This window comes from Pipistrellus kuhlii, unplaced genomic scaffold, assembly GCF_014108245.1.
Source record: "Pipistrellus kuhlii isolate mPipKuh1 unplaced genomic scaffold, mPipKuh1.p scaffold_m20_p_3, whole genome shotgun sequence".
Classification (NCBI taxonomy): Eukaryota; Metazoa; Chordata; class Mammalia; order Chiroptera; family Vespertilionidae; genus Pipistrellus; species Pipistrellus kuhlii.
The window spans coordinates 85,614,217-85,635,891 of record NW_023425529.1 but is presented as its reverse complement, the minus strand read 5'-3'; the positions used below and the strand labels follow the sequence as shown (position 1 = coordinate 85,635,891).

Here is a 21,675-nt window from a genome sequence, read left to right as displayed (position 1 = left end):
CAACCACTCATAATCCAAAATAAAAATCTCAAACACATAGTATTGACACTCTATTCTTTACCCACTTGATATGGGTTCTTAAGGATAGAAGCTGGATTTCCTATTTTAAAAGTGCTAATCATCTGAAAAATAACACAACCTGTTTGCACAGAGAAATTTCCAAAGGACCCCGGACCAGGCTTTGGGGAGGGTAATACAAAGACACTATGGAAGTTTCACTGTGCAAGTAAAGAAACAGGTAGGCTATTAGCATATCGCTCCACAGTCACATAATATTTCCTGGCTGGAGTTGGATTTGCCATTTGAAATGCAGAGATGATGGTGGAAGAAGCAGATTCCTGCAGACCTGTGGTACAATCTTCCTCTGGCTCAGTAAACTTTCCATTGTCCTTTTAAAAACCCCAAAGACCTTGTTTCATTTGATTGCCATGAATTTCTATTTTGATACCCTTCTTTATAAATACTAGGCAAGTTACTTAATGGATCGCAAATCTAGGTTAATATAATTAAATAATTTTGAATTAGCTTTACTTAGACATCATACAGGTTGGTAAATCAACTATCCTATCTAATAAAAGAGTAATATGCAAATTGACCATCGTTCCAACACACAAGATGGCCGCCCCAATGTGGACACAAGATGACCACCACAAGATGGCCGACAGGGGAGGGCAGTTGTGGGGCATCAGGCCAGCAGGGGAGGGTAGCTGGGGTGGGGGGACCAGGCCTGCAGGAAAAGGCAGTTGTTGTTGGTGGTGGGGGGGACCAGGCCTGCAGGGGAAAGCACTTGAGGTGAAACAGGCAAGCAGGGGAGGGCACTAAGGGGTGACTAGGCCTGCAGGAGAGAGCAGTTGGGGGCAAGCAAGCCAGCAGGGGAGGGCAGTTGGGGGCAACCAGGCCTGTAGGGGAGGACAGTTAGGAGTGACCAGGCTGGCAGGGGAGGGCAGTTAGGGACAATCAGGCTGGCAGGGGAGCAGTTAGGTGTTGATCAGGTTGGCAGGGGAATGGTTAGAGGTTTATCAGGCTGGCAGGCAGAAGCAGTTAGGGGCAATCAGGCAGGCAGGTGAGTGGTTAGGAGCCAGCAGTTCTGGATTGTGAGAGGGATGTCCGACCTCCTGTTTAGGCCTGATCCCTTGAAGGGTCCCAGATTGAAGAGGGTGCAGGCTGGGCTGAGGGACAGTCCCTCTCCACCGCATGCACGAATTTCATGCATCGGGCCCCTAGTTATTTTTATGCTTGTACATATGATATTTTCATTCAAATTGTCTTTATATGCATATTTCAGAAGAGCTATTCCCCTGAGCACCCAGTGATGAGCTATTGCCAGAAAGAGCAACGATCATTTACAAATAATAATCATATCCTGTTTGGACATAAGTTTCTCAGCCAACAGGGTATAAGAGGCCTTTGTAGAGTAACTGTAATTTAGCAAATGAGCTCCAGTGTGAAACTGAAGTTTACTTTGAAACCTCAGCCATCCATAGCAGTTGCTTTGTTATTAACGGCAATTTAAAACATGCATATTTACTCTCTCAGAAACTGACTTCTGAACCAACTTTGCTCCTGCTTCTAAGATTTGTATATGAAAATAATGGAATAATTTGAATATTAAAATGATTAAATTTTTTTTATTTTGTCCTATCACATTGATTTAGTTTCTTATAAAAGTCACACTTTAAATTATGTGTATGTAACATAGCCATGAATTTGTATTTATAACTATGATATATTTTTACATTAAAATACACATCTATTGGGTATAAATGAATTCCTTTACAGGTGTTGTGTGTTGGTTTGATAGGATTTCAAAGTCACTTGTTTATACCTTAAGTGAAGTGGCTTTAATCCACTTGTTTATGACAAAGGTAAAACAAAGTTGTTTCTAGAAGTTGTTTTGCCATAAGAGTGAGATAAGCTGTGGGAGGATGTCATCATCTCATCTCTTGTCACTGAGAAGTGTTCCATAGCTCAGCTGCTGAGGAGCCCGGCTAGGGCTTCTTGACAAGAACATGTGGAGAAGCAACTACAGCAAGGGAACATTTGACTATAAATACTCACAACCTGTGAGGAATAGCCAAGAATTTCCTTCTGGGTAAGGCAACACTTTGCTGACCTAAATACCTCTCTGAAGATCTTGATACACAAGATCTTCAAGGCGACTCTGGTTGGCAATGGTGCTAATCCTGCAAGGATCCCAGGAAGAGAAGGGACACCTATCTTGCATCAGCTAGGCACACATTGTAAGTCTGGGAGTGTTCACTCTAGGCAGCCAGTCTACCCAGCAACACTGGCATCTTAGTTCCCTACCAACATGTTCTGTTGGCACCTGGAAGTCAGCTTGTGATTGGCTAAAGCCATCTCTCCTGAGTGCCTACTTGTATAAAAAGGTCTACCTCATCTAAATTTGGACTTTCTTCCCCTTGCCTGCAATGATTGTGTAATTAGTCTATCATTTCTTTGGACTATGTTATTTCTTTACTAGAGGCCTGGCACATGAAATTCATGCACTGGGAGTGGGGGTGGGGATGGGTGAGTGGTCCCTCAACCTGGCCTGTTCCCTCATATAGTCTGGGACCCCATGAGGGATGTTCACCTGCTGGTTTAGGCCTGCTTCCTGGGGGTACAGGGCCTAAGCTGGCAGTCAGACATCCTTCTGGCAGCCTGAGAGCCCTTGGGGGATGTCCACCTGCCAGCTAAGGCCTGCAGTTGGATATCCTTAGGGCTGCCGAGGATGTCTGACTACCACCACCATTGCACTCCTAGCCAACAGCCTAGCCTGGCTTATGGCAGAGCAGAGCTCCTCCTGAGGGAGCACACTGACCACCAGGGGGCAGCTCCTGTGTTGAGTATCTGCCTCCTAGTGGTCAGTGCAGGTCGTAGTGACTGGTTGTTCCCAGGATCAATTTGCTGTTAGGATCAATTTGCATATTACCCTTTTATTATATAGGATTGGCTTATTAAGAGACATTATCCTCTATTGACTTATGACAATTCCTACACTAACCTTGTGTTAAATAAATTACTGGCAAAGACAAACTCAGTCTCTGAGCATAGTATGACACCCAAAACAAAACAAAAGGCATATACTTGCATTTGAAACTTTCCAAGTTCAAGTTCTACCTGTGCTTTTTTTCTTTTACACGAACAAATGCCACTGGAGCTCCTTCCTTAAGAAAAAATTTTCAATCTCACAAAACTCCTCAAGCCCTTTCAGTTCAGTCCATTGTTCTTTTTTCTTCCAGTCAAACTGATTCTCAGCTTCTCTTACCCTAATTCTACTCACAAAATCCTTCAGCCCAACACTATTAATTCTACTTACAAAATCCTTCGGCCCAACACAATTCATCAGCCACTTCTGCTGGCACCCAGATTGGCAGAAGCCTCCAGAAGTGTTTCTTCTTCCAGGCCTGGTGTTTTCAACAAATGTCACCAGCCTCCTTTGGCACCCACTTTAGCTGGTTTCTCTGCAATCACAGCACTGTTGCTACCACCCTGTCTTTCTTCCCTCCCTCCTTCCTTCTTCCTAGGCCAGTGGAGAGCCATCCCTGGGCCTCACCCTCTGGAACAGTGTCTATCGATAGTATATCACGGGCATGAATTCATTTGTGTCCAATGACTATATCCAGAGTTTTTGACAAAAGTGATCCCAAACTATTTCTGACAGATTAATACAATGAATTGAGAAGAATCCTGTAATAAGTGCCTTTTACCAAGTAACTATCAAAGGAGTTTATTGGACGCTTTCAAGCGTTATCTCACAAAACCCTTAATAAAATGGACTCTAAATCCTCCATTTGTCAGACATGCTCATGAGGTTAAGTAAGCTGTGACATGGCACACAGCAAGGGGCAGAGGGGCCAACAGCCTCCTGAGCAGAGCTGAAATGGCAGCCCTTCCTCACGCTGGCAGCAGTGGCACCTGGCAAGCCATCCCAGAGATAGACCGGCTCCACAGACTCCAGCGTCCAAACTGGGAACCACAAACAGCATGCATCCATGCTGGTCAGCAATGCCTTCCGCAGACCTGTACTAAGACAATACTTAATTCATATGTCCAAAGTGTTTGATAGAAACTCCAAACACCAGGCCTAGGAGCCATTAACCACCACTAACACTTTGTGGTGGCATTTAATGTCTTCAACCCTGGGTAGTGTTTGAAGAATATTTTCAATGGCAGCAGGTCCCTTAATGATCCCGTCTTCATTTTTATGCAAATAATCAAATGCCTCTGCATCTGCTCACAAAAGCAACAGGCCATGGTGCTAGGAGCGGAAAACCATGAGAAGCTTCTGGCTGGAGAGGGTAGAGTTCTGCCCTCCATATGCACAGGACGTCCCAGAATATCTCAGTGTGTAACAAAGAGATGTGGAAGAAAGGAGAAAAGGACACTAAGGGGTATGTATGTGAAAAAAGAAAGTTATTTGTTATTTCCATTGCTTTAACTTATTTTCCATAGGCATCCAGAAAATTCCACCCCTTCTGCCAAAATAAATATCTCATAACCAAAGAGATGCCACCTCATGCCAGACAGGCTGTACATGGTAAGCACCCAAGCTGACCCTACCCACTAATAAAAACAAGAAAAAGACTTCAAAGACTACACACCTCTGTTTCTAAAAGGATATGAAGAGTCAGAATCAAGCAAACAAAAACAACAAAATAACCTCTACAGTGCAGTCAGTCAGATATGTTACCCTGGGTACCTGTTCTTTTTAGCGTGTCAAACAAAAGACAGCTGTGGTTGGACTTTCAGCTTTTTGTCCTTCTCCCAGCATGGAACACGCTGGCCTACCTGGAGAAACACATACACTTCAGTGCAGAGGCAGAGACCGCACTGCATGCCCTCCAAAGTCAATCAGGACCTACTGTACAGACTCCCTACTGTGTGTGTGTGTGTGTGTGTGTGTGTGTGTGTGTGTGTGTGTGTGTGAGAGAGAGAGAGAGAGAGAGAGAGAGAGAGAGAGAGAGAGAGAGAGAAAGAGAGAGAGAGAGAAATTCCCAGGGATGAAGGTGGCTAGTGCCAGGGATCAAATGGTTTAGATCTATGAATATCCCAATTTCTACCCCTTTTTGAATTCTATAGGCTTTAACACAATATTTGAGTGGTATAACTTTGCCTGAAAGAAATATCAAGTACACAATGAAGAAAACCATGGGTTTCCTTGAGTGAGAGCAATGTACAGTATTTATTAATACAAATTTTCATTAAGCAAAGGTAAATCTCCAAGATAAGATAGCTTACATTTTTCACTCTACTTTTTGACTTGACTAAGTCGACTCAGGAGGAGAAGCAGGGTACCTGTCAGGCAACCCGAGGCTCACTCTCCTCCCTTCACAGTGCCCGTGGCCATCACGCAGCATGAGAGCTCTTCATCTGTCTCACCGCAGACCCTCGACTGCTGAGCTCTGCTGAACTGTCAAAATCCTGTCCCGCTTGTAACTTGGCAAATATGACTTAACTTGAGAGAAATTCTCTAAAACAAATTCTCATAACATCTGCCATGTCATTTTTAAGCAATAGCTTCTGTTTCTACAAAACTTAAACACAGCTTTGTTTTTAAAAGTGAAATTTCATAGGTCTTTTTTCATCTCCATGGGATATTCACTTCTGGCAATAAAAGGCTCCTACTAGGAACAAAACGTTCCCAAAAGTCTTAGCGTTTTTGCTCCATGGACTGATGGTCAAAATATCTAGTCCATAGCACGAAGGGAAAAAAAAGTCCTGCAAAGTGTCATCTCAATCCCCCAAATATCCATTTCCATAAGAAATCTGACAGAAGTAGTCCTTATTAAAAGCATATCAATTATAAGAAGAGTCTGTTGGTCATCATGACACAAGTATAATTATGCATCAGGGAAAGGAAACATCTGCATGGGTTCTTCCATCACTGTTTGGGGTGTATTAGAAGAATCTATAATAATAAAAGCATAGTATGCCAATGAGACTATACAGCTGAACAACCTTCCAGACATCATTTTGGACAAAGCCTCGGCGGTGGTGGTAGCCAAGGCAAGCAGGCAGGTGAGTGATTAGGGGCTATCAGGCAGGCAGACAGGCAGAGGGGTTAGGGGCAATCAGGCAGGCAGGAAGAGTGGTTAGGGGCAATCAGGCAGGCAGGCAGAAGCAGTTAGGGGTGCTCAGGGAAGCAAGCAGGCCAGCTGTTAGGAGCCAGTAATCCTAGATTGTGAGAGGGATGACTGACTGCCAGTTTAGCTCTGATCCCACCCACAGATATCAGGCCTAAACTGGCAGTCAGACATCCCCTGAAGGATCCCAGATTGTGAGAGGGTGCAGGCCAGGCTGAGGGGAGCCTTCCACCCACCATGCTTGAATTTTGTGCACCGGGACTCTAGCAAAATTATAAAATTGAACATAGAAATTAAGAAAATTTTACTGATGTGAGCATGGTTTTCATCTATTTAATATTTACTATGTACCAGGTATTCTGTTAGGTATTTAAAGATACCATATACAAAAGATGAAAAAGATCTATCTTCATTTTCAAATTAAATCAAACTGTAGACAACTATAAAGTGTTGGCCTAAAGATATATAGTTGCAAGTTGTTAGTTTTTAGCTGAAATTGAAGCCTTTGGTATATATGATGTAACTTAGGAAGAAAAAAAAAAAAAAAGTGGTTCAAGAAAGAATCCTTCAGACCAGTTATTTTAAGAGATAGGCCATAGAATAGGCCAAATAAATAAATAATAGTAAAGTAATAATCAAGAGAGATAGAAGAGAATTCTGTTTCAAGAGCAAAAGATAGAATTTCTAGAAGCAATGAGTGCTGAGTGCTGCCAGGAGATCAACCACCATGAAGGTTAAGAAGAGGTTATATTAGGGAGGGGGAGGGGGAAATGGCATTGACAATATCCAACAGGAAAGAGCTGAGATTTGTATAAAACCTATACTGAGCCTAAAATAATAGTCCATCTCAAAGAATACTTTATTAATATACCATTGAGCCTCAAGCAAGTGTGAATAGCGTTATGATCAGAACACATCTCAAAGGTTTTAAGAGGAATGAAATCATTTTATAAAGAGTTCTCTAGCTAAGAAATAGAGAGGAAAAAGTGATTTAAACAAAATTTATTCATACAATGTTCTGCCCATGAGATTTTCCACTTCCTGAAATCATAAAACCTTTTATTATTTTAAATAAATAATTTAAATTTATATTTATGATGATAAAACAAATTTAATAGAAATGAATAGACACTGGTCTTTGTTGGGAAATGGTGATCAGAACTGAAACAAAAACATAACAATAAAAATAGTAGAACAAATAAGTTATTTGTACAAATGGTGTACAAATAGCATGGAAGGTTAATTATTCCTTATTTAAAAAAAAAATCTCTCTCATGTGAAGGAACTTAAATTGTTTGCTTCCTGGCACAGTCCTTGACAGGTCATAGGAAAAAAACATGCCATATCAAGGTGAAGAAGCAGTATTTTCATATAAAATCAAACACATCGGAAGAAATATACCTATTCCAATAAAATTTCCATCTACCACAATGCCCCCACGAAGCACACACACTCCTCTGTACAAGCTGGTGGAAGAGTCCAGCTCCAGCACTGACCTCACTGATCATCCCAAGCACATGGATGCTTTTAGTTATGCACTGCACACAGGGTCCATATTTAGTTGCTTTCCCTTTGTTTTTAGCTTTTTCTTAACTTGATAAAGAAAAAAATCAAAAAGAAACTTCCCTTATAAGCCAGCTTCAGACATTTTATATAAGATATTTACAGGCATCTTTCAAAGTTCTTTAATGAAGAAAACTGTGGGGTTACTAAAGTCAGGACATTGTTTTGGTTCTAACCAAAAAATTCAGCCAAGAAATTTCACAGCAGCTAAAAGCCATTTCATCGTTTATGAGAAAACAAGACTGAATTATTCTACTAAGCTTTACAGAGTGAGCACGATACTCTGTCTAGCTAACTTGTGCTGCCTGTGGTGAGCAGAGGCCGGCATCAGCTGTGAGTGCCTGCAGTCCTTGGGGCTCTGGCCTCTGTTCTTTTCCTTAATCCCTTCCCCCCTTACCACCAATAGTGCCATCTACCTCCATAAACAGAGCCATTACTCCCGTGACTCTACCTACCATCTAAAATGATGGCGATTTCCAAGTCAGGACATTGAAATAAAAATTTTAGATTATTCATTACATAAGCAGCAACTGAAATACTTATTCAAAAACATCCTACTGAGATAAAAAGAACCCTGATATGCTTAGTCTATTAAAAAACAAATCTGGGAAACCAAGTTGGGAACCCTCAATAAACAAACTAAAACTTAATAATAAGAGAAACGAAACAGCTTCATAGGACAGGTGTGAAGAAAGTTCTACCCAGCTGGTGTGGCTCAGTGGTTGAGCATTGACACATGAACCAAGAAATCATGGTTTGATTCCTGTGGCTCGATCCCCAGAGGGGAGCATGCAGGAGGCAACCTAATCAATGATTCTCTCTCATCACTGATGTTGCTATCTCTCTCTCCCTCTCCTTTCCTCTCTGATACACACACATACACACACACACACACACACACACACACACACTGAGTCACCAGATTATTATGATCTCTGAACGCATAATAATCTGACCACTCAGTGTGTGTGTGTGTGTGTGTGTGTGTGTGTGTGTGTGTGTATGGTGCATGAATTCATGCATGGGTGGGGTCCAGCTAGCCTGGCCAGGGGAAGAGGACATGGGTGGTTGGCTGGCCTGCCTGCTTGTTGAACTCCTGGTCGAGGGGATAATTTGCATATTAGCCTTTTATTATATAGGATATACACTGAGTGGCCAGATTATTATGTGTTCAGAGATCATAATAATCTGGCCACTCAGTGTATATATACATATACATAAATATATATAAATATATATAATGTATATATAAATATGTATATATAGAGTTCCTAGCTCAGAGTGCCACATATGAAAACACCTACAGTACCTAATTAAAGCTGTTGCCTTCTTCTTTCTCCTTCTGTCTGAATTTATTATTAATGAAAGCTAGACTGGGGAAATAAGTTTTTCCTTATTTGCTAATGTCATATTTTAAAATGCAGACTTTCATTGAAGTTAGACATATACAACAACTGAGTGCACATATATTGGGACATTTCAAATGGTTTTTCATTTTCAGAAAATGAGTACCTATGGATAGAGTACTCAGAAAAACAAAACAAAACAAAACTAAACCCCAGAAACTTAGCAGAAAGCTTCTTATGCCTCTTCCGTTTCTTACTCATCCTCCCTCCACTTGAGCACAACCACTATCCCACTTTCCTGACCATAAATTAGTTTTGCAAGTTTTTGAACTTTCCACAGATGTAATCACACAGCATGGATGTTTACAAAGGCCACTTAGACATTACGGATAGCTGATTAGCAATCGGGAAAATGTTTTGTCTGCTAGTTGACTAGGTACTGCCAGCATGCCTAAATTGACGCTCCCTTTCTTTGCAAGCCTGACTATAGTGAACAGGGAGCATTCACAAAGATATGAAACCTGTGGAACACCAAAGGGCCAGGACTGGAAGCCTCCTCGTTTTTCATAATTATCCACTCTTATGGCAGGTAATCTCTGATGGCCCCTCTGGATAAGGCTCTGAGTCTCAGAACATTTTCCTATAAGCCACTCAACAGCCACCACATGGCACAGAAAGCTGCCATCTGGCTGAGCTTGGCTGCTGCTTGGCACAGGAACAGGGAGTGGCTGGGGGAGGTGCTCCGAACACAAGGCTGAGGCCTCTGTTCCCCTCCTTCCCACTGTCAGCATCAGCACATGTGGTGTGTAAGGCCATGCATGGCGTTGGTCTTATTTCACGCCACTAATCTGGATTTAGTGACCTGTTTACAGAAGGCAGACTGCACCTGCAGATGTGCCCCCAAAATAGGGAGGCCAAGAAGGTGGGCAATATACAACAGGCACTGTCTATAAAGCAGAAGCACAGAATTCCCTTCTAATTATAGAAACACAAAACTCAGCTAATGCCAAATGCCACCATTTCCGCATTGAGAATCTTCCAAAACAAGAGCTATTTTAGACTGATGACCTAATCCCAGCAATAAATACTTCATTCCACCAACACTACCCCCACATCCCAACTTCTTTGTTAGGGTTCCATATTAGGTGAGTTGGAAAATGTAATGTAATTTTATTGATTTGATCAGGTATAGAAAACCATACACCTCATCTAAAAGATGATATAACATTGTCTGACAGTTTCCAAACTAGCCACTGTAATATTCTTGGAGAAAAAACTTCCTTCAAACCAAATGCAATGTTAAAACAGTGGTGCATGAGCTGGCATCATGCTATTTAGAAGGCTGCTCTCTTAATCCAGCCGTTTTCCAACATCCTCTTTGGTAGTGTGTTCTTCATATTTTTCTCAGGAATTTTGAATCCACAGTCCCCTTTGCTTTTCTTTGAAAAATCTCTTCCTTCAACAGGAATGGTGGTCATTACAAGTTAATAATGAATTACCCAGGGCAAGAGAGAAGTGAGTCTAGGTAAATAGGCATTTCTTTAAGGAGTAATGCATGCAATAATCCCTGAGTTAAAGGCCAGCTTTAAAAGAGAAAAAAAAAATGCTTTTCTCTGATTGAACGGCCCTCCTATCAGGTTCTGACTTTAATTCTAAGAGAAACAAGACCTAGAATTAATAGGAATAGCACAACCAGAGACAGTGGGACACTCAGCTTGCTCTGGATTAGGACTGATCCATGTGGGCCATTGGTGACTCTAACACCAGCCACTCTCTATCCAGTCAATGAGCCGGAAAGGGACCATTCCTCAGACCATTGCCTGACCTAATATGTAGCCATTAAATTCCCTTCTTTCCGTAACATGCCTCCCACAACAGGTGGATGGATGGAAGGAGAGAAAGACAGGGTCAGGGAACAGGACAGGAGAAAAGAGGCAAAAGAAAGGAGACTGACCCTTTGTGAAATAAGTCCCGGGCAAAACAGGAACTGGAGGCCCGAAGGTCAGAGCGAGGCTGCTTGCTTGCCCTTGCTCCAAAGACAATGTCCCACGCAGGCAAGGACCACGAGCAAGCCTCTTTTATCTCTGTGGAGAGTTCTCTTGGTCACACAGAGGAACCAGTCCGCAGAGCAGGGAGAGGGGTGGGAGTGGACACGGAGGTGTGAAGAAGGCTCCAAGGGGGACAAGTGCCAGAGGCCAACGGATGAGAGAGAAACTGCAGCAGGGAAGTCAGATTCTGTTCACCCAGCCGGTTCCGGCCCCGTTCCTCAAATGCCTTACATTTCATAGCATGTTTAGGACATTTCAGGCCAATGTAAAAATAAGAGATGGGAGTGAAAATAGCCATCACCCTCAGAAACATCTATCAAGAGAAAGGACTTATCACTGACCCAGCTCAAGAGATCAGGGTGCAAAATTCCTCTGAAGCAAACTTGAAGCAAGAGCCAAAGCGGACACTGATTTGAGGATGATTCCTTGATTCCCTCGTACTCTGCTCTCTGAGAGCCTGTTAATGAGCAGAGAAAGCTGGAGGAGACAGGCAAGAAAAGAGAGTGGGCATAGAAGCAGGGAACTGCATTATCCACAAATAAATCAGTCCCTGGCTCTGGGAGTTGGTGTGTGGGTGATGAGTGACAGAGGACCAAACCCTGAAAGGACTTTCTTCAGCTCTTCAGCTGCCATCCTAAATCCTGAAGGACTGCAACACGGCTGTGGAGGAGGGAGCCGAGACCACCTAACTTCAGCTTGAACTGGTTTGCTGGAGCCAGTTAAGGCCACCGACCCTCCCAACAGAGGTCTCTGGGTCTTCACAGAGGCAAGAGTGCAATACCCACTGTCCTTCTCTTAACACATCTCCTTCCATGTTGGCAAAAGGTAGAATATTCAGGGTGGGCTAGATGGATGGGCTGAAGAGCTGGATTCCTCATATTTTTTTGTGTTCCCCTGCCCCAGATGAGCTCTCTTTCTCCTGAAGGGAGAAACTATGTGCACAAAAGGGATGAAATCACTAGAAATGAGAACTTGCTTTGGTTCCTGTCATCCTCAGCCCTGGGTTTCTGTCCCTCCTGAGCTAAAGGCAGTGTGTCTTCTGAGACTTTCAATCAAGGCCTCAGCGGCTTGTAAGATTTCCCCGAGTGTCTCCTGACTTGCACACGAAGGCTGCCTCACCGTTAGTGGGAGTTCTGTGTGGCTGCTGCAGACCTCAAGGTGGTATTCTCCCCGGAGTGGCCTACAGAGGACTGTTCTCTCACCTCTTAAAGAAATGGGCACAGGCCAAGAGACAAGGGCTGATCCCCAGAACTCAGCTCAGTGTTGGGAAGGTCAGACTGCCTGCAAGCCCTGCCAGAGGCCTGGGTCTCAGCACAGGAATGAGATGCTGGCTGCCCAACGCAGGAGGAACTAGTCACCTTCACTGAAGGCCTCCTGCCTGTCCCTTCCCTGAAATTTCCCACAATGCAGTATGAGACTTATGTACACATTAGTCTTTAGTAATAATAAAAGTATTTTTTCATAAATGAAATTATGTTGAAGACTCTAAGAGCACAGAGAAGGCATGTAGCACTCTGGGAGGGGGTTTGGGGGGTGGGGAGTGGGAGGTCTCAGAGAGAAGGCATTTGGAGGATGAGGGCTGCTGTTATGGGCCCTCCAGGCAGGCCTGGTCAATCCCAGCTGCCCTGCTGACCAGGCCTTGGTTCCTTGTCTGTAGAATAGGAATTGTAGTGAAGGTTAAATACAGAAAGCATTCAATAAAGTGTTGGCACTTTGTTACCTATTTTCATAGCAGCAGCAGCCCAGGCACAGCAGCATCAAGGAAAATATTTCCAGGTAAAATTAAAGAAGAACATGACTCTTCTCATTTATAGCCATCCCATTAGCTTCAGCAGACTAGTAGCTAATTTTTAAGCTGGGAAATAGTTGTCTCTTTGGAATAAATAACATTCAATGAGCTCCTAAAAAATGACAGTGTGAGAGTCATATTTTAAAAACAGTTAGGCAAGCTCACTGGTGTGACTCCATGGTTGAGCATCAACCTAGGAACCAGGAGGTTATGGTTCGATTACCATCCAGGGCACATGCCCAGGCTGTGGGTTTGATCCCCAGTGGGGGGTGTGCAGGAGGCAGCCTATCAATGACTCTCTCTCATCATTAATGCTTCTATCTCTCTCTCCCTCTCCTTTCCACTCTGAAATTAATAATATGTGTGTGTGTGTGTGTGTGTGTGTGTGTGTGTGTGTATATATATTATTACTATTATTTTAAACTGGGTAGATAAGCATCTTTGCCCAGCATGGCACGTGAGGATTAGTAAATATTAACTGGTGGTGATCCTTCAGCCCCTCAAATACTTAAGGAACATGAAGTGCCAAAAGTAAACCCCCCATTCAGCTTTATGGTACAAAAGAGTTGTCCTTAACCTATAGAACTCAATTCTCTTCCCTGTTTCTCACGGACTCAGTTTCGAAAGGGAAAAGGTGGATGTGAGCAGGTAATTGATATTTGGAAATGCTGACAGGCTGCACAGGACCATGGCACAGTCCTGCCCATTCTAAGCCTGGAAATCTGATCTGTATCAACTTTAAAAAAGAGCAGCCAGCAGTGAGTGAGCTTAAGCTTTTCAAATAATTAAGATTTTATCTATGCGAGCAAAGCCTCTCCAGTTCCACTCGGTGTGGCACTCAGCTTTGCATTGAAAACCTCCCTAATTCGATAACGATAATACCATCTTTTCCGCCATTATCTCGTGGTTGCAGGGCTATCTGGCTGATCCCAGTCAGGTTTTCAGGGCCACTGGCCCCTGCATTCCTGCCTGAGCCCTGCAGGAAACAGAGCCTCTGCAGCTGCCAGCGTTTATTTACACACATTCCTGCCTCAAATTGAATTAATGAGCATAATTTAACTCAGGCAATGTCCTCCTGCTCTCCTTCCTCTGTGCCCTGCTGGTTGGCCTGCCTCCTCCCTCCCAGCCTCCCGGGGAGGTCTTGTGGGAATGGACTCAGCACTCTGGGAGCATGGCCTGAACAAGGGCTTCAGCGCCTTTCCGTCCAAAGAACCACCGGGGCCTCTAGTTAAAATGCAGGTTCTTGTCCAGTAGCTCTGGGTTGGGTCTGAGATTCAGCATCTCTAACAAGCCTCTCTCTGGGGAGGCTGAGGCTGCCCAGCTGGGGGCCACACTTTGAGTAGCAGCATTACTGGAGGACTCACCTGCGCTGAACAGAACAAGCAATGCCCCGAGTCAGTAACCAAAAGGTGATGCTAACTTCTGAACGTTCCAACTGATCTGAGGTAACGTAAGGTTTATCAAAAGCACATGCACAGGGAGTCTGTGTACCTTGCCTCCCTTTCCATGCGTACATAACGAACACAGAGTAAGTCAAACCACAAGTCCTATTAACCCAAACACAGGCCTGCACAAATCCCAAAGCACAGGAGCTGAAGAAAGTATAGAATAGCAAGGCTGGGACCCTTACCTTTTACACAAAAGGCAAAAGTAACCTCACATAAGAATCATCGGTGTGACCGTGGTTAGACGCAGGAGGTCTGTTTATTGCATTGGGCAAGCCGAGAAGGAATTTCCCGCATGCTACGCCAAAGTCAGAGTGCAAGGAACTTTCTCTGAAGTGTGTGCAAGAAAACCAGCGGATCTCCTGTGTATTCACACTTTGTGCACCTCCGTTAGTTATCCCTGGCAAAACTCCCTCCAAACTCTACCAAGTGTGGAAGAGGATTAAAAAGAGGAGCAGGGAGAAAAACATTCCCCCCAAACAAAAGAAAGCAAAAGAGTATATTTGAAAACCAGTGTCAATGTGTTGGATTTTGTTCTTCCTGGATACAAATACATGTAATATCTTCAGCAATAAATATCCTTAACCTTGGACCCAAAACTGTTTGCCCAGGTCTACACAAATTCAGTATTTGGCTGCTTCAACAGAGAAAGGCTTTCATGTCAAATTTTGCACAGAAAAAGTAGGATTTGGGGAATTTTTTTTTTCCGAGGAAAGATTGAATTTATCATGGTACATATTTCACCAAGAAACCAGTAAAATGAACCACCTTTTTACCCAAACCACAAAAACGGCAAATTCCTTTGCTAGAAAAGTTGGCTGCTCCTGTTGAAAAGATTAACCTGTGCTGGGGTCGGGGGGAGGTGGAAGAGGCTAAAGGGGGATAAATGGTGATGGAAGGAGACTTGACTTGGGGTGTAAAACACACAATACAACATACAGATGATGTATTATAGAATTGTACACCTGAAACCTATATGATTTTATTAGCCAATGTCATACCAATAAATTCACTAAAAAAGATTAATTTGTGCTGAATAGCTTTATGGGGGCAATCAGGGGTAGATGGAACTAGGGGTACATAACAACGTGTAAAGATAAAGAGTACTTATCAGTACTTTCCTTTGTAAAGGTTCTTTCGGTACATTTACATAAATCAACCTTAACTGTATTCTAGAAAGATCCTTACAATGCTGCATCAACAAAATTCACCTCAAACTTTTCATTTTCAATCAAAGCTTCATGTAAGGATTATGGTTGGGGAGCAACTTCCCTTAGTTTTAGTAACTGATTTCCTCAAGCTGAAACTACCACAGTGTCTTAATTAATATGATGAAATAATGCTAATAACATTTTTTTCTTCTCTTTTTTCGTTGCTGCTGACTTGCCAGTATCAGAAATAAACAAGGGAATTATACTTTTTAATCGGAAGGAATGTTTAGCTACTCCACACGAAGCATGTCTGCCAAGAGGCAATACTGTATGGATTGGCTACTGATTATTATTTGAAGCACAAGTAAAGAAAAATTGTTACTTAGAGTTCATTAGACTCTGACATTAATCTCTGATTTTAGTATTATTTGACATCTGATTATCCATCTCAGTCCCTCTGCCCCAAGCAGGCCATCCTATGGACAGGCCCTTGCCCCTGCAGCTTATGTCCAGGATGCTATCTCCTTCTTACTTTCTACCTTTTTTTTTTTTTGTATGTAATATTTTTATTGATTTTAGAGAGATAAAGGAAGAGGGTGAGAGAGATAGAAACATCAATGAGAGAGAAACATCCAGCAGCTGTTCCTGCATGGTCCCTACTGGGGATCAAGTCTGCAACCTGGACATGCGCCCTGATCAAGAGTCAAACCAGTGACCTCCTGTTGTAGGGATGATGCTCAAGCAACTGAGCCACACCAGCTGGGCTGCTCTTTATCCTTTTTAGGTGGACCAAGCTCAACCTGCCTTCCACAGGCTCCCATCCTCTGCAAGTTTTCTTTAAAAATTTTGATTATTGTTTAAAGTATTACAAATAGTAGTACATATGTCTCCTTCCCTCCCCCCCGCCCACATTAACCTCGCCCCAGCCTTCCCCCCAAACATGTCCTCACCCCCCTAGTGTCTGTGTTCATTGGTTACACTTACATGCACGCATACAAGTCCTTTGGTTGATCTCTTACCCTCTCTCCAGCCCCAACACTCCCCTACCTTCCTGCTGAAGTTTGACAGTCTGTTCAATGCTTATCTCTGTATCTATTTTTGTGCATCAGTTTATGTTGTTCATTATATTCCACAAATGAGTGAGATCGTGTGATATTTATTTTTCTCTGACTGGCTTATTTCACTTAGCATAATGCTCTCCAGTTCCATCAATGCAGTTGCAAATGTAAAAATTCCTTCTTTTTATAGCAACGTAGTATTCCATGGTGTAGATGTACCACAGTTTTCTAATCCATTTATTTGCTGATAGGCACTTAGGCTATTTCCAAATCTGAGCTATTGTAAATTGTGCTGCTATAAATATAGGGGTGCATACATTCTTTCTGATAGGTGTTTCTGTTTTCCTGGAATATATTTCTAGAAGTGGGATTACTGGATCAAATGGAAGTTCCAATTTTAATTTTTTGAGGACACGCCATACTGTTTTCCACAGTGGCTGCACCAGTCTGCATTCCCATCAACAGTGTATGAAGGTTCCTTTTTCTCCACTTCCTCACCAGCACTTGTCATTCATTGATTTGTTGATGATAACCATTCTGACAGGTGTGGGATGGTACTTCATTGTTGTTTTGATTTGCATCTCTCAGATGATTAGTGACTTTGAGCATGTTTTCATATGTCTTTTGGCCTTCTGTATGTCCTCCTTTCTAAAGTGTCTATTTAAGTCCTTTGCCCATTTTTTTAAATTGGATTGTTTATCTTCCTATTGTTAAGTTGTATGATTTCCCTATAAATTTTGGAGATCAAACCCTTATCGGATATAACATTGGCAAATATGTTCTCCCATGCAGTGGACTCTCTTGTTATTTTGTTGATGGTTTCTTTTGCTGTGCAGAAGCTTTTTATTTTGATGTAGTCTCGTTTGATTATTTTCTCCTTAGTTTCCATTGCCCAAGGAGCTATATTGGTAAAGATATTGCTATGACAAATGTCTGCTATTTTGCTGCCTATGGCTTCTTCTAAGATTTTTATGGTTTCCCATCTTATATTTAAGTCCTTTATCCATTTTGAGTTTATTCTTGTGTATGGTATAAGTTGGAGGTCTAGTTTCATTTCTTTTTTCATTTTTTTTTTGCATGTATCTATCTAATTTTCCCAACACCATTTATTGAAGAGACTGTCTTGACTCCATTGTATGTTCATGCCTCCTTTGTCAAATATGAACTGAGCACAATGTCACTCAGTAGAGAGGAAACATGAAGGAAGGTGTCAGGGTGAGAAAACATCCAAGAGTTGTGCTTTAGATATTCCAGAGCATAAGATACTGGGAGACCAACCATGTGGATGACACAGAATTAGTCAAAATTGTACAGATTCACCATATGGTCAGTATTCTATAACATTATTCATTAGCTTTTATACAAGCTACACAACAAAAAAAAGTTACCGGGCATGTCTGAGGGGCCTGATTGGTGATGACTGAAGAAGCAGTTCATTTCATGCACACAGCCCTCCACTCCCACCTCAGTCACCTATTCTTTAAACTCTGACCTGTCTTCTACATGCAACTCAGTATGCTGTCATTAAGAAGTTTTCTATCTAAAGGGAATAACTGAAAACCTATTTTTCTCCAGTGTTGAGTGGAAGTGAGTGGTTCAACTATTAACCCTTTGCTTATAGTCTATTTACCAAATTATTTTCTAAGGCAATCTGCTAAGATTGACATATGCATTTCAGGTCTTGAAGGCTCTCTTTCTATGTACATTGAGGCTCTGTTAGGAAGCCACTAGAAAAAGGAGCATTTTCCCTTTGTTGGCAATCACTTGTAAAAAAGAATGTCTTGAATGAGCCCTTAACAAACACGGTGATGTTCCAAGCCATGGCTGAAGGTTTGGGGGCTCATAAAATGACTTAGGAATTTATGATGATAGTAATTTTGGTAATAAAACTCAGAGGTGTTGGGGTTTGAGATGGTTCTCTTGGTAAAACTGTGATCAAGAAACTAAAATTTAAACTTAAATAATCACAATAATGTACAAAAGCTTAGAAAGGCACCCATTCTAAGAAGCTCCCAGAAACTGATACTGAAGGAAAATTAGAGTTAAGGGAAGAGCCAGGGGGAAATGATAGAGGACATCAACGGGAATAAACAATAAAGAATTAGCTTCAAAGAAGGCAAAATATAAAGAAGACTAATGAATATAAACTTCACTGTGAAACTGAAAGCAAAATGAAATGGAGAATTCACAAACAGTACAGCTCCAAATATATCACATCATTCATCAAATGTTTAATGCTGAGAGTTCTTACTTTTAGGAGCTTGGTTCACTCCGTCAGAAGTTTGGTGGATAAAAAGGTGGGCTCTGCAGAGGTCTGGAAACAAACTTCAACTTTCTAGAATGACAACCCAATCTCAGTTGTTACATAAATGATACTGAGGAATAAAGAAGTAATTACTCGTCTTGAAAAAACATGTGGGGAGAAAGTGGCTCTAAAATGGCATATACTAGGTGGCAAGCTATCACTAAGATGACCTATGTCAGAAGAGCTTTATAAAAGGCCTGAATAAAATTCACATTTATGCTGAATTGTGAGAATACTACCTCCATTAACCTTATCCCACTAAATCTGAACCACTGAAAGCATTGGGGAAAAAATTAGTTTTTCTTTTAGCAAAATTAACAAGTCCCCATGTAGACAACTTTTTAATTATCTAAAGTTGCCTTCTTTTTCTTTTCCGGTTCTCTTGAGATATAATTGATATATCCTATATAATAAAAGAGTAATATGCAAATTGTCCCCTCAGGAGTTTGACCGACCAGGAATTTGACTGCACTCTATGACATGCACTAACCACTAGGGGACAGCATGGAATGAAGGAAGGCCCTGGCTTGCAGCTGGCAGCCGGGGAAGGAAGGCCTGGGTCTGTCCTGATTGCCAGCCAGGCCTAGGAACCCTACCTGTGTAGGAATTTCATGCACTGGACCTGTAGTAACATCATATTAATTTCAGGTGTGGAACATAATGATTTGATATACATAAGTATATACTTCAAAATGATAACCACAAGTTTAGTAAACATCCATCACCTCATATAGTTATACATTATTTTCTTGTGATGAGAACTTTTGTCTACTCTCTTAGCAAATATCAATGATAAACTACTGCTACAGTATTATCTCTCTATATAAAAGCCTAAGTTTGACCATCCAATCAATAGCATGACATGCAATGACCACCAGGGGGCAGATGCTCAATGAAGGAGCTGTTGAGCTGCAGTGACTTGGCAGCTTTGGTTCTTGGATGATGCACCTGGAACCAGAGAGGAGGGAGCCTGATTCCATGGTGTGTCACCTGAGAACCACCCTCTCGCAATCCAGGACCCCTTGGGGGATGTCAGAGAGCTGGTTTCAGCCCAATCCCTGCAGGCCAGGCTGAGGGACCCCACCGGTGCACAAATCCATGCACTGGGCCTCTAGTAAACTATAATATGATATTATAAATTATAGTCACCATGTTGTATATTACATCCCCACAACTTATTTATCTTATAATTAGAAGTTTGTACCTAAAATTGCTTCTTGAGTTTATATTCCCTGTGTAAAATAAACTAGTCTGGCATTATGAGCTATTTTCCAAAATCATGATCATCGCATATTTAAAAAAAAAATCTTAGTAATTTTATATTATAAAAAACTATTATAATTCCCTAAGGTAATATTTAATTATCTTCTAATGCTGGAAGAATTAAAAATTTTTACACAGCCCAGACAAGGCTATTATTTTTAAGATTCATTTTAACTGATTTAGCAGTCAGAAAGATTAATTCAGAATAACATTCATATGCCCTCTATTTCTTTTGTTTCTAAGAACTACTTTTCTCACATAATCATAAAAAGGCAAACTTCTAACTCATTATGTTACAGGACCTTTATTCATGGTCATTCTTATTCCTTTTTGATGCCACTTTGAGGAAAATTTCTCAACTGCCTTCAATGAAAGTTCGAAGTGCTCTCTTTTTAGCCTTCACTGCTCCACTTGGTCTTTTCCATCACTGAAAGACTTCTTGTCACCTACATGGCAGTCTCTTTGCCTCCCATTTTTTCTTTTCCCACCTCTGCTTCTTCTGGTTTTCCTGGATGCAGAATCCCTTTAGTTACTGCTTTTCTTTCCTTTAATTAAGATGTTGTATTTTAAAAATATATCTAGAGACAGAGAAGCATCAAACAGATCATCAAACCTCAGAGGGAAGGTGGGAGGTGAAGGAGTAAGAGATCAACCAAAGGACTTGGATGGATGCATATAAGCATAACCAATGGACACAGACACTGGGGGGCAGGGGTGAGGGCATGTGCTGGGGGGCGGGAGTGGCTGGGGAGAGGTCTATGGGGGGAAAAGGAGACATATGTAGTACTTGAAACAACAAAGATTTTTTAAAAAAGTGCTGTGTTTTGGGGACAGACTTTTCAAACCTTTAACTTTTTCTTTTCTTGTAATATCACTTTACTTGACGCTAAAAATTTATGTCCCAACTTGGCTCTTGATGCCAGATCCACCTCTTTAAGCCACCTCTTCTACGGCAACCGATGGGCCAGAAGGCTCCACCATCTGACTGACTAAGAAGTAATCCTGCCAGAGAGGGTCCATTTTTTCCATGAAATCATCCAAGATTTATTGGAGGCCAGCTGCTCACTAAACTCTACCTAAGCTTGACATTTTCTTGACCAAAATTTTCTCTCCAATTATGTGCTTATACTTATTACTCCAAAAATACCAGTCCTCTCAACAAAATAATGAAAATGCTGCCCAATGATGTACTGACTCAGGAAACATACATTTCTGCTAGAACTATCTGTGATCCACTATATTTATCGGTTTTATCTCCCATCGTAAGACAACTGGACAATGATTATCTCAGTACTTCCTTGAGTTAGGTACTAAAAAAATGCATTTTGATTCCATTTTTGCCTTTTCTTCAATATCAAATCCAAAACAAACTTTTTCCAAGAAGTAACTAAATTTTATTATTAACCCTTTACAGATTTCAATATCAATGATTATCATACAACAGATACCACCCATGTAGCTGAAATAGCTAACTAAAATTTTAACTGGAAAAGATCTAAAAATTTTGCAACTGAAAATCATTCTTTTGGTGGGGAAAAAAAGGTATATGCTACTGTGTTGTGTGTGTGTGTGTGTTTTTAATACACTTCTCTTTAGAAAGATGCTAAATTCATTAATCTAT

General features: G+C 41.6%; 1 protein-coding gene across 1 annotated transcript in view; it reads right to left on the bottom strand.

Annotated features, from left to right (window-relative positions):
- Nucleotides 1-21,675, bottom strand: part of ATP8A2 (ATPase phospholipid transporting 8A2) — a 556,427-nt gene that overhangs the window by 116,601 nt on the left and 418,151 nt on the right. The window lies entirely within an intron of this gene.